Below are 12642 nucleotides of genomic sequence, written 5' to 3'. Positions count from 1 at the left end.
CATAAAAATCACCACTTAAAAGTGTAGAATTCCATGGGTTTTTTTTTTTAGCTTATTCATAGAGTTGTGCAACAATCATCACTAATTCTAGAATATTTCATCCCCCCCAAATAGAACCCTACTCCCATTCCTTTCTGCACCCAGCTTCTGGCAACCACGAACCTATGATATGGTTTGGATGTTTGTCCCCTCCAAATCTCATGTTGAAATGTAATCCCCAGTATTGGAGGGGAGGCCTGGTGGGAGGTGTGTGGCTCATGGGGGCGGATCCCTCATGAATGGCTTAGTGCCATCCCCATGGTGATGAGTGAGTTGGTGAGATCTGGCTGTTTAAAATTGTGTGGCACCCACCCTCTGTCTTCCTCCTGTTATCACCATGTGATGCACCTACTCCCCCTTCACCTTCCACCATAATTGTAAGCTTCCTGAGGCCCTCACTAGAAGCATATGCTGGAGCTATGCTAGTACAGCCTGCAGAACCATGAGTCAAATAAACCTCTTTTCTTTATAAATTATCCAGACTCAGGTATTTCTTGATTTTTTTTTTTTTTTTTGAGATCGAGTCTCACTCTCTTGCCCAGGCTGGAGTGCAGTGGTGTGATCTCGGCTCACTGCAACCTCTGCCTCCCAGGTTCAAGCAATTCTTCTGCTTCAGCCTCCTGAGTAGCTGGGATTACAGGTGCGTGCCACCATGCCTGGCTAATTTTTGTATTTTGGGTAGAGATGGGAGCTCACCAGGTTGGCCAGGATGGTCTTGAACTCCTGACCTCAAGTGATCCACCTGCCTTGACATCCCAAAGTGTTGGGATTACAGACCTGAGCCAACGTGCCCAGTCCAGCCTCAGATATTTCTTTATAGCTATGCAAGAATGATCTAACACAATGTACTTGCTGTTTCTTTTGATGTGCCTGTACTGCATGCTTTATGTAAAATTGACAACTCTGTGCCTGACTTCTTTCAGTTAGCATTATAGGTCTCAAGATTTATCTGTATTGTCGCATGTATCAGTATTTCATTTCTTTATATTGCTGAATAGGATTCTATTGCATAAATATACCTCATTTTCTTTATCCATTCATCAGCTGATGACCATTTGGGTTGTTTCCGCTTCTTGGCTATTATGAATAATGCTGCTATTGTGCAGACAAGCTTTCATTGTTCTTGGGTATATACCACAGAATGGAATTGCTTGGCTAAATTGTAACTCTATGGTTATTTTTTTGAGAAACTGCTAGATTGTTTTCCAAAGTGGCTGCATCATTTTACATTCCCGCCAGTAGTACATGAAGGTTCCAGTTTCTCCACATCCTCACCAATGCTTGTGAATTTTTATCTGTTTGATTAGAGCCGTCTTAGTGTGTGTGAAGTGATGTTTCACTGGGGTGTTAATTTTCACTTTCTTAATAACTGGTGACATTGAGTATCATCCAGTGTGTTCATAGGTCATTTGCATATCTTCTTTGGAGAAATGTTTATTCAAATACTTTGCCTGTTTTAAAATTAGATTACTTGTCTTTTTATATTCTGGTTATAGGCCTTTATAAGTTACATGAGTTAAAAACATTTTTTTCCCATTCTGTGGGTTGTTTTTTTCACTTTCTTGATAGTGTCCCTTGATAAACAAAGTTTTAAATTTTGATGAAGTCCAATTTATCTATTTTTTTCTTTGGTTACTTGTATTTTAGACATCATATCTAAGAAACCATGGCCAAACTCAAGGTTATGAAGATTTTCACCTGTGCTTTCTTCTAAGAGTTTTATAGTTTTAGCTCTTACTTTTAGACTTTGATTCATTTTGAATTAATTTTTGTATGTGGCACAAGGAAGGGGTTCAAATCAATTCTTTTGCATGTCACTATCTTGTTGTCCTACTGCCTTTGTTTAAGTGTCTCGGCACCTGGTTGAAACTCAGATGACCACAAATGTATGAGTTTATTTCTGACTGTCAATTCTATTCCATTGATCTATTTGTCTGTCCTGTGCCTGTACAACACAGTCTTGCAGTCTTGATTATTGTAGCTTTGTAGTAAGTTTTGAGATTGGGAAATGTGAATCCTCCAAATATTTCCTTCCTTTTCAAGATTGTTTTGGCTACTCTGAGTTCCTTGGATTCTCATATGAATTTTAGAACCAGCTTGCCCATTTCTGTGAAAAAGACCTTTGGAATTTTGATAGGAATTGCACTGAGTCTGTTGATCAATTTGGGAAGTGTTGACATTTTAGCAATAGCAAGTCTTCCGATCCATGAACACCCGATGTCTTTTCATTTACTTTGGCCTTCTTTATTCTTTTTCAATAACGTTTTGTAGTTTTTAGTGTACAAGTTTTATACTTTTGTTAAACTTATATTTATTATATAGATGTTATATATATATATTTTAAAGCATTTTGCTGTTGTAGTTTTTCTTATGGGCACATTGCTACATTCATATTGCTGTGCAAAATCAAATTTCTGTTGCTAAGGACGATAGAGGAAAGCTTGGATATTTTTGTAGGCAACCAGTGGTTCCAACCACATTGTTTGCTGTAAATGAAATTCAAGAACCCTGGCTTCATTGCTCCATGATTCTGCCTGTGCTTGACTCTGCAGCCAGTCTCATCTGAGGCCGACTTCCGTCATGGCAGCAGCACAGCTACCACTGTTCCAGGCCTCACCCCTGCACGGTGACACGATCTAGAGCTAGAGGAAGCACCCCCTTTGTCTTAGAATTCCTGGCAGAGTGTCCTGAGATTCAGTCTGATGGGACCAACTTAGGTCCCATGCTCACGTCTGAACCAGCTGCCAAGGCCCAGTGGATGGAATTTGCTGTCGCATGTCTCACCTCCTGGAGCTGGGGCAAACCGAGGTGTGGGCCCCTGTGTCCACTTACTTCTGCCACTCTCCAGCACTGAGACAGACAGCCCGGGCTGCCTGGGCATGGAAGCCTTGCTGGAAGCCTTCTCATTCTCTTTCCTGGCTGCCAACCTAGTGAGCTGAGAGCTATTGCCTCAGTAGACCGCTCATCCCACCTCCATTCAGGCAGGAGTCTGATCGTTCTTCCCACTCTCCCCAAAGTTCAAGATGTGTCATGACCATGCCTTACTTCACTCAATGAGTAGAACACACATGTCAAATGAGGATTTGGGAACCCCGCTTGTCTCTTCCATCTTCCAGATTTTTCAGAGGTGTATTCGTGTCCTTCCTCAGACTCCTGGGTTCTCACACTTGATGTCAGGTTTTGGTGGCTGAGAGGGGGGTGGTCAGGTAGCCTGTGAATCCTGACCCCACCATCCACCAGCTGGGCACCCATGGGCACGTTACTTACCCTTTCGAAGCCTCTGTTTTCTCAACTACAATGTATTTTGGGTGAAGGTTCTGCCTATCTCCCCAGGCTGGGAAAATGAAATGGGATGATTTTGTAAAGGGCACTCAGTATGTTTCAAGTCTCAGTAGACAGAGGTGAAGGCAATGCTCTGCCAATCCTTTGCTGTCTGTGTCTGTTCACACTGAGCCCGGGAAGCTGTGGATGCCCCTGATTTAATGATCCCTTTCTCCTTTCCCCATTGCTGTCTATGCTTCTGCAAATGAAAATGTAACTTTTTGGCCAGGAGCAGTGGCTCATGCCTGTAATCCCAGCACTTTGGGAGGCCAAGGCGGGTGGATCACCTGAGGTCAGGAGTTTGAGATCAGACTGACCAACATGGCAAAACCCTGTCTCTACTAAAAATACAAAATTAGCCCGGCGTGGTGTCACATGCTTGTAATCCCAGCTACTTGGGAGGCTGAGGCAGGGGAATTGCTTGAACCCTGGAGGCGGAGGTTGCAGTGAGCTGAGATCGTGCCATTGCACTCCAGCCTGGACAACAGGAGCGAAACTCCATCTCAAAAAAAAAAAAAAAAAATAACTTTTAGTAACTAGTCACTGAAGCCAAACCATCATCACCCTCTTGGGCAAAAGGTTTATTGGCATTTAGCTTCCTTCTGACAGCTCCTGCCTGTGCGGGGCAAGATAATGCCAGCACCCCACACTTACCTCCTTCCAGCCTACTTCCTCCAAGGAGAGACTGCTCAGAAGCCCCGGGGAACGAGGAGGAATATGGAGCAGGCTAGGTCAAGTCTACCAAGATTAACCAGAAGTGAGGGCTGGGTAGGCTTTCGGAGTGGACCCCGAACCCCACCCCCACCAACCAGAGCACGGGAGACCAATGAGGACCAGGCTGTGGGGCCCTCTGGGACGGGCCACTGCAGCAGCATGGAGTCTCTGGCTGGGTGAATTGACACTCGGCAGGGTGTGCTAGCCGTGGTTTCCTCGTGCCTTTCTTGCAGCATTGTGCTCTGGGCACTCAGAGGTCCTGCCTCTCAGCCCTGAGGCTGTTCCACACCTCTGCCATTGCCTCTTCCTGCATCCAGGGCTCGCCTTTCCTTTTCCTGGGCATGAGGGCATCCTGGCTGCCCTCTTATAGCCTGGCTTCTGCTAGCCTTCTTCATGGGGCTCCCAGCCCTGGACCAGAGTTGACTGGAGTAGATGCTTGGAAAAAACTTGGTGGTCACAGCTAAGTCGGGCAGCCGCTGCACCTTGGGCCTCAGCTCGACTCCTCCCCTGCTAAAGGGCGGGGATATGGCTTGATGCATGTTCTCACCAAGCCTCACGTTACCTGGTGGGAGATGTTTGGGTCAGCGGGGTGGAGCCCTCATGACTGGCTTGGTGCCCACCTCGTGGTAATTAGTTACCATGAGATCTGATTGTTAAAAGGCGTCTGGAACTCCCTCTCCTCTTTCTTGTCCCCCTGTCACCACGGGACATGCCTGCTCCCCTTTCGTTTTCTGTCATGCGTGAAAACTCCTTGAGGCCTCCCCAGAAGCGAAACAGATGCTCCAGAGCCAATTAAACTCCCTTTCTTTATAAATTGGCCAGCTTCAGGTATCCCTTTACAGCAACACGAAGTGGATTGGCAGTCGGTTTTGGGGTCAGCGGACCACATCAAGTCTAACCTGTTTGGCTCAGTCCACTTCCTTCCAGAGGGGCCCTTGTCCTGTCAGTCTGCAAACCACCAGGCTTCTTGCTGCTCCGCCTGTGTCCCTGCTCAGCATGCCTGGTGGCCGTGGGACCCTGAGTGTCCAGGGCAGTGGTGCCAATGGGGAGATCACAGCCGATGTCACCAGAAAGCAGGGCGCCTTGACAGCAGAGCCCAGCTTCCCCACGGCACCAGCGCCCAGCTGATGGCCCAAGCCCCCAGGGCCTCTCCAGGCCACAGGCTTGTCTCCTCTCCAACCCCGGCCAGACGTCTTCTCCTTTCACTTGCTTGAGTCCCGTCAGGGGCTCCCCAGTTAGGCTGGTGCTTCCAGAAGGTGGAGACCAGGTCCCCTGCCTCCCAAGTCCTGATGGCGCCTCCTGCAGTTCTTCGCACCTTATTCCGTCAGGGCTGATGTAGTGTTCTCGAACTTTTTGATGCCAGCACCCCTTTACACCCTTAAAAATAGGGAGGACCCCAAAGAGCTCCTGTTTTGTGTGCATCTGTTCAGTGATGTGCCTCCGCTGTCTCACCGGCTGGCGAGAGCCGACTGTGCATTTTCTTTCCAGCTCTGCACCCAGTGATGTTATTTTGGTGACTTAACATCGATCATGGTGAAAATATTTACACCACGGAAATTGGCAAATACTGTATAGTGGGGCCCTATGGCTTGGAAAGCTGGAGGTTTAACATCCTCCAGCACTCCGTGGTTACAACTGTGTTCACTACATTAGAGTTTAAAACTGATAAATTTGCAAAACCCAGGAAGACAGAAGCCCATGTTTTGTCAGCCATCAGGGTGAGGATGTGTTATGCCAAGAGCCTCTGAGAGCCCCCTGGGTACATCTGTGAGAGAATGAGAGAGAAAGGCAGATCAGGGCTCAGTGTTACTGTGAAAGTAAGTCCGGCCTTTCTGACCCCTGGAAAGATCCTAAGACGCTGGGGGTCCCCCAGGCCACCTTTGGAGCATCGCTGGTGTAGACTCAGATGTGCGTCAGGCTGTCTGTTTCATCCTGTTCTGGCTGAGTGACCTTGGGCAAGTCACAGGCCTTCTCTCAGTGTCAGTTTCTTTATTGTGAAATGGAGATGACGGGGTTATTGAGGTCTATAGGAGAGAGACTGCAGAAAGCCCCAGGCAGAGCTCAGCCTTGCAGAGGGTGCTCTGCTGTCGCAGGTCTGCTCTGTCCTTCCCAGCCTCCTGCCCCAGTGGCTGGAGGCCGCTGGGCAGAGCCCGGCTGGTTTTGCAGGAGGTGATACGAGTGTGGCGCAGTATCATTCATACAACGCCGTCATAATTTTCACAGTATCATGGGTATCTGTACTGTTATGGACTGAATGTTCATGCCCCCCAAATTCATACATTGAATCCCTAACCCCCAACGTGAGGATGTTAGGAGGAAGTGGAGCCTTTGAGAGGTGATTAGGCTTAGAGGAGGTCATGAGGCTGGGTCCTGACCTGATGATGGAATTAGCGTTCTTCTAAGAAGAGACACAAGAGACGATCTCTCTCCACCATGTGAGGATACAGTGAGAAGGTGGCCACCAGCAAACCAAGAAGCTGGCCTTCAGCAGGCACCAGATCTGCCAACGCCTTGATCTTGCACTTCAGCCTCCGGAACTGAGAGAAACGCGTCTGCTGCTAAGCCGCCCAGGCTGCGGAACTCCCTTAGAGCAGGCGGAGCTGACCGGGATAGCTCCCTGGGTGATGTGCGTCATGGAAGCACTTCAGCAAGGCTGGTGGGGACAGCAGTGGCTGCCTTCACCCTGCGAGACAAGCTGAAAAGAGAATTGAGGGTACCCTGGGAAGGGACGAGGGTCATGCAGGTAGGGGGCGTGGGCCTTCCATCGTGTGGTGGCACAGACCGATGTGCTGCTCTGTCCCTAGCTTCCCTGAGCAGGGAGAGCATTAAACATGGACCAGGGCAGAGCCAGGCACTTCTGTCCATCTAGTGTGTCCAGGAGGCTGGAGTTTCCTGTGAGTACGGAGTGCCCCTCCAAGCGTGGCTGGCCTGGTGCTGTGCTGTGGATGCACCCGGGAGGGCTGGGCTCTGGCAGGCTTGGAACCTTGTCGGGTGCATCCTCAGGGGAAGAGGCTACCTCTAGGGCAGGGCCTGGTATTGCAGCCCTAACCCTCTGCACTGCCCTGAGACAGGAGCGTGGAGGGGAATGCACGTTTAACTAGACTCCAGTGCACGGACACCTTTTTTTGTGGACTGGACTTTTATACTTGGATGTGTCTAAAGAGAGATTTGACACATATGGCTGAAGGCAGTGATTGGAGGAAAAATAAAATTGTTTTGCACTTGAGCCACTGGGATGAGATTCTTAGGTAGGCTTACGCACCTCCCAGCTCCTCTAGGCCTTGTGCAGTGTGGGAGGGCTCAGTCCAGGCAGGAGCTGCTGGAAAGATGCTTTTGTCCTGCCTGCTGTCCCCTGTCTGCTGTCTCCTGTCTATTGTCCCGTCTACTGTCCCCTGTCTGCTGTCTCCATCTACTGTCCTCTGACTACTGTTTCCTGTCTGCTGTCCCCTGTCTACTTGCCCATCTGCTCTCCCCTGTCCCCTGCCTGCTATCCCCTGTTCCCTGCGTGCTGTCGCCTGTCTGCTGTTTCCCGCCTGCCATCCCCTGTCTGCTTTCCCTGTCTCCTGTTCCCTGTCTACTGTCCTCTGCCATCTTCTGTCTGCTGTGGCCCCTGAGGGCTGGGGCCTTCCTGAAGATCATGACCTTGGGGTGGAGTCCCCCGGGGCTACATTACCAGAGATGATTAGAGCCAGTGTTCCTCCTTGGAGCTGACCCACTGAGGCCTGCAGGCAGCTCTGGGGGTGCGCAGAGGAAATCTGTGCGCTAGGTTGGGGGTGGGTCAGGAGTTCCACCCTGTCTTGGGAGGGTGGGGGCGGGGTTTTCCTTCCCAGACCACCCTGGAGCCCCAGCTCCACTCTCTGACTCCCAGGAGGCTGAGTGAATTGCGGTGCAGGCAGAGGCCTGAGAAGGGGCACATTTTTGAAATTCCAAGCATTCCTGCATCATTTCCAGACTCAGCTCCGGGGAAGGCAGGAGCGGTGCCGAGTTGGTGGCTCGGGTTCCAGTCAGTCCCCATCCCAAGTGACTGGGGTGGGACTTTCCAGAACGTTGTCAGATGAAACTTGCTCTGCAGTGGACTCAGGAAGGGGGCGGAAGACTTAGGCCCCAGGGCGTGTGGTACCAGGAAAACGGCACTAAAAATGATGCTACTTAATTTGGAGACCAAAATGTCATGGAAAATTATTTGTTTTTTTTTTTTTTTTAGACAGAGTCTCACTCTGGTCACCCAGGCTAGAGTGCAGTGGCACGATCTTGGCTTACTGCAGCCTCCACCTCCTGGGTTCAAGTGATTCTCCTGCCTCAGCCTCCCAAATAGCTGGGATTACAGGTGCATGCTACCACGCCCAGCTAAGTTTTGTATTTTCAGTAGAGACGAAGTTTCACCATGTTGGCCAGGCTGGTCTTGGACTCCTGACCTCAAGTGATCTGCCCGCCTTGGCCTCCCAAAGTGCTGAGATTGCAGGTGTGAACCACTGTGCCCGGCCCGGAACATGCTTTTAAAGGATAGTTATTTGGGAGATCATATTGAAACACTAACAGTGACATTTATTTTTTAAAGCTCTGTTTTAACGTATCTTAAATTGTGGGTATGATGACGCCTATGCATTAGCAAAGATGAGGTGTGTGTGTAAGATACTAGTGACACTGTGGTGAACTACGAATATGTCATTGGACACCTGGCACTTGGGATGTGATCTTAGAAAGGGTCGCTCAATTTCTTTGGACCCCCAGGAGCTTTGAACCCAGGTTGGGGGCCTGATACCCCTACCCCTGGGCCTGTGCCTGCCTTCTCACTGTGAGGGATTTCCTTCTCTTCAGCTGGTCACCCACCTACCCTGCTGAGCCTCCTTTGCAGGGGCTTGCAGTGTGAGGGGAGCAGCAACTTTCCTGGACTTGACCACGTGCTGCATTTTTCTTGTAAGACTGGCTGTTTCCCTGTGCGAAGTGTCTGCAGGGCGTGTGCATTGTGCAGATGGGTAGTGAGAGAGGCTGGGATGACGCCTCACCCCTGCACCAGTGGGCTGTCTTGTCCTTGCTGGAGACACAGCAGCATCTGTGGGATGCCACACGGCCACTCCTTCCTGCTCGTCCTGGCCCAGGGGTTGGTGGTCTGGCATTCACTGCTGGAGAGGAGCTGCCTCATTAGCAGATAACAAGTTTAAAATGACAAGAATTTGTTTTTCTCGTGGAAACAACGCACAGCTGCATGGGGGCAGTGCGTGAGAAGTTCTTTTGTGAGAGAGGGGCTTCCTGAAACTTGTCCTTGTTTTTTCCGCCCATCCGTGGGGAAGTGGGCAGCGAAGGCTTGGAGGAAGAGGACTGGGACCTCTATGCCTCCACGCTCTCCGTCCTCTGTGTCTGGGCCAAGCTGGCGCCAACTAGAATGCCACTCCAGGAGCCCTTCTCCTCTTGCTCCTTCCAGGCTTGGCCAGGGAACCGGAGTCCCGTGTGGCCCAGGCCCCGCTTGAACATGGCCACCCTCCATGGGGTTGGCCCCGAGCAGCTCCCTCGGCGTGGGGGCTCTGGTGCCTCTCCACCTGCAGATGAGCTCGGGAGGCTTGTCTGCAGCCAAAATCAAGTGTGCATTCTGTGCCAGGCCCTGCCCTCGCCAGCTGGGCACACAATTTCGGGGCAGCTGTTATGAGACCCCTGCCCCGCCCCCACCATGGCCGTGGGCTGGGCTTCAGACTGTAGCCTGCTGACTGCTCTGCCCAGCACCCACACTCCCAGGGCCCCAGACCCTTGATGACACCTCACCCCTGCAGCTGTGGGCTCCCTTTGCCTTTGCCGGAGACACAGCAGCACCTGTGGGCCACATCTGTGGGATGCCACATGGCCACTCCTTCGTGCCCCTCCTGGCCTGGGGGTTGGTGGACTGGGGTTCACAGTGGGAGAGCAGCATATAGGAACCACGTTATTATTGGGTAACAAGCTTAAAATAACAAGAATTTGTTTTTCTCATGAATCTTCAATTTGGGCTTGGCTAGGCAGAGACTGCTCCTCATGGTGTCACTGCGACCTGGGGCCAGAGGGCCTCTTCCCAAAGGACGCACTCGCTTGGCAGGCTGCTGCAGGCGTCGCCCAGGAGCTCACGTGAGCGCAGGCCTCTTCATACGCTTCTTTAAGGCAGGGAGGCCGGTTCCAAGAGCGGGCATCTCCAGAAAACTAGATGGCGCAGCACATCACTGTCACACGGGATACTGAATGGAAAAGTCACAGGGGCTCCCTCAGGTGCGAGGAGTGGGGACACTGGCTCCACCTCTTGACGGCTGAGTGGCAGGGTTCTAGAAGAGCCCGTGGAATGGGAGAGGCTGTGGCTGACAGTTTTGAGAAAGGTCTGGCCGGCTCAAGGGTGCCCTGGTCTATTCATACCTTGAATGATCCCCTGCCCTTGACTGTGGGCTGGACTCACTGACTCACTTCTGATGGACAAAATCTGGCGGAGCAATGGGGCATCACTGCCAAGATTCGACTACGAGAAGGTTGTGGCTTCTGTCCCGGGTGCTTTCTCTCACTCTCTCAGGTCACTCGTCCTGGGGGAAGCTGGCTGCCATGCTGTAAGCAACCTTGCAGAGAAGTCCACACAGCAAGGGATCAGGCCTCTCAAAGCCACAGGGGAGCACTTGGAGGCTGATCCTTAGCTGGTCCTCTGGGTGAGGCTGCAGCCCACTGACAACTTGACTGCATCCTCCTGACTGACCTGGTGAGGGGCTCCCAGCAGAGCCAAGTCCAGGTTCCTGACCTGTGGAAACTGGGGGGTAATGAACTTGTGTTGTTTTCAGTTGATAATTTCTGGGTAGTTTATTACAACACAGTTGATAACACAAGTGGTTTTGCTGTAGAAAGTGGCTTGAGGCCGGGCGTGAGGCCTGTAATCCCAGCACTTTGGGTGGCCGAGGTGGGTGGATCACCTGAGGTCGGGAGTTCAAGACCAGCCTGACTAACATGGAGAAACCCCATCTCTACTAAAAACACAAAATTAGCCAGGCATGGTCGTGCATGCTTGTAATCCCAGCTACTCGGGAGGCTGAGGCAGGAGAATCACTTGAACCCGGGAGGTGGGGGTTGTGGTGAGCAGAGATTGTGCCATTGCACTCCAGCCTGGACAACAGAGCAAAACTCTATCTAAGATAGAAAGAAGGAAGGAAGGAAGGAAGGAAGGAAGGAAGATGCTTGAACCCATGGCACACACGTTTGTCTTTCCCACCCAGAGAAGATGAAGGCCATTTCGTCCCCTGACCTCCTCTTGCTTTTGCCCACCATGGGTCATAGTGACAGGGGTGAAAATTTCTCTGAATGAAGATGAAGGGAAAAGGGGGTAAAACCGCATTTTGGTGAAAAGGATTCTGTATCAGCAAGGAAGTGTTTTCACTGAGATCCTGGCTCTCCACCAATTTGTGCTTATTCATGCCATCCACCCAACATCTCCTGGGCACCACCCCTGAGCCAGGAAGTGCGGGGGACACAGAGGTGGCTCAGGTGACACGCTGGGTAGTGGGGGCTCCCCTTGAGGGATGGACCCTGTGGTGTGACAGAGAGACATGGGCCTTACACGGCCTCCCAGGGTTGTTGAAGAGGCAGATATGGATGGGAAAATTCCTCGAAACAGGCACCTGTCCTCCAAGGAATGATGAGCAGAGCTCTTAGAGGTACCAGCTGGCATTCACACTCTGCTCTAGTTCACGTTAGGTTCACAGTCAGGCAAGACAGATCCGAGGCTGGGGCAGGGCACACGCCTGGGTGCCTGAAGTGGCAGGACGAATGGGCACTGCAAGGGAGTGTCGAGTGTCCCCGTGGTGGGAGGCGTGGCACTGTCTTTCTCATAGCGGCCTCAGGGCCTGTGTCCCATCGAGCACAGCCTCTCCCAGCTCAGGAAAGGGCCAGAAGGCTGGTGGTCACACTCCTAGCAGCAGGCTGCTGGGGACTGAAGACCGCGTCTCACAGCCCCCAGGGTCGGGAGCCTGGCCGAGAAGCCCACAACCTGAATCAGCTCACCAGCTGTGCCGTCTCTGGTGGGGGACAATGTGGGGAAAGGCACTGGGGAAGCCAGGGGAGTGTATGCTTATCCCCCTACCTCCCTGAACACCTGCCCGGGAGCTCGGGCCAGTGAGGGCGGGTCCTGGGCCCAGCACCCTTCAGCTGGGCAACCAGACACTTTGCTGGGGTCCTGCCCTGCAAATGAGACAGCTGCATCTTCCCTCCTCACTGCAGCCCCCCTTGATGCCCTCGTGGCCCTGAGATGCCTGTTTCCTTTGCCAGGCCCCCGAGTGGCTCTGGCCAAGATAAGGCTGAGCAAGGGCAGTGGGGAAGGGCCTTGGCTGCCACCCCTCCTGCCCCCTGCATCTTCTGGGTGTGCTGCCTGCTGGGTGCAGGAAGCGGGGGTCCACTCCTGGTTCCTGGTTCCGGGATTGCTGGTGTTTCTCAGCCTGCTGCAGCCCCAGCTGCCTCGTTTCTTGGGGTGACATCCCAGTGCCGGGTGCGTGAACACAATGATAAGAATAACAGCACTCAGCCTCAAGGATGCCTGCGCTGCACAGGGGCTGCCCGGAGGCCAGCCCACCTTCACAG

This window comes from Macaca nemestrina, chromosome 11 (genome assembly GCF_043159975.1).
Source record: "Macaca nemestrina isolate mMacNem1 chromosome 11, mMacNem.hap1, whole genome shotgun sequence".
In the NCBI taxonomy this organism is placed as follows: domain Eukaryota; kingdom Metazoa; phylum Chordata; class Mammalia; order Primates; family Cercopithecidae; genus Macaca; species Macaca nemestrina.
Note: the sequence above shows the minus strand (reverse complement) of the source record.